This window comes from Echinops telfairi, unplaced genomic scaffold (assembly GCF_000313985.2).
Source record: "Echinops telfairi isolate 266 unplaced genomic scaffold, ASM31398v2 ScPeMD7_8;HRSCAF=38, whole genome shotgun sequence".
Classification (NCBI taxonomy): domain Eukaryota; kingdom Metazoa; phylum Chordata; class Mammalia; order Afrosoricida; family Tenrecidae; genus Echinops; species Echinops telfairi.
The window spans coordinates 1,865,693-1,867,066 of NW_022103905.1; positions in this window are offsets into that span (position 1 = coordinate 1,865,693).

The window sequence follows — 1,374 nt, forward strand, 5'->3', positions numbered from 1 at the left end:
CACCCTGACTGACTCTGGGCTGGTGTGTTTATACCATGTAGACTTAGCTGCCACCTGACTTAGCTGGCTGTGAGGGGAGGCCAGACTGCTGTCTTGCCCCACCACAGGGGTGGGTCTGCTCCCTGTTGCTGGGGACAATGGACAGGCTCCTATAGGAGGAATTTTCACCCTACTGATAATGGTTCCTATGGAGACCCAGGGAACAGGTCAAAGTTAAGCTGCCATCCTAAATCTAGGATCCGCCCATCTCGTCACATGTATACCCCCAATCCCTACTCTTCCTATTGCGTGTATGTCCCTATACCACACCCTCTCATTGCTGTATAACTATAGTGCAACTCCTTCCTGTGACGTATGTCTTTACCTGTAATTAGTGGGCGTGCACGCCCCCAAAAGGTATATAGGCATGGGTCAGCTATAGAGCTCTCTCTCTCGCTGGGCTCTCCCTAGTCTCTCCCCTCTTTTCTCCCTCTCCTCTCCCATCCTCTCTCCCTTGTTCCCTTTCTCTCCCTCCTTCCCTTCCCCCTCTCTCCACGTGGACCACCAAGCTGGGCAGAGGTGAGCAATGCTACCATGAATTGTGTCTGACTCCATTACTGTAATATGTCTTCTACCACTCATGCCCTCAATGACTTTAATATAATATATATTCATCTCAACCATACAATTGTGCATTACTGAACCCGTGGGTAGTAGCTGGGGGGCTAGTTCCTCCCTCAAACTTTATACTACATCTGGCTGTTTGTTTTAAGACAAGTCTTTAAGACCCCAGATGATACTTTCTTCCTGATAACCAGCCATATCTGGTTCTCGTCACCAGACCACTTCATGAGGGCTAGCATCCAGCAGGCCCGTGTCATAGATCTAACTGTTCTTACATTGGCGCTAGAATTAAGTGCAAGCCCAACATCCATTCATTGAGGTATGGTTTACAAAGGCTCTGGTTCACTGTGGAGACATCATTCTCATTTTATGATAGAGAATATTATAAATTGTCCCCCTGGGGCATCATGTAATTTTACTGATAGTGTCATTAATTTAGCCAATGGCATAGAATTTACAACACAGTTGAGGAAAGGAATTTATTGTATTGGCTGGTTTCAGACTGCAACACATGAGTTACTGATCTGTATAGATTAAACTCTTAAGTGACTGGATACTATTTATACAAACAGTAGGGGATTAATGATAAGACAAAATTTCTTTTTCAATGGCTGACTTTTAAAAAAAATCATTTTATTAGGGGCTCATACAACTCTTATCATAATCCATACAGTCATCAATTATGTAAAGAACATTTGTACATTCATTGCCCTCATCATTCTCAAAACATTTGCTCTCCACTTAAGCCCCTGGCATCAGGTCCTCATTTTT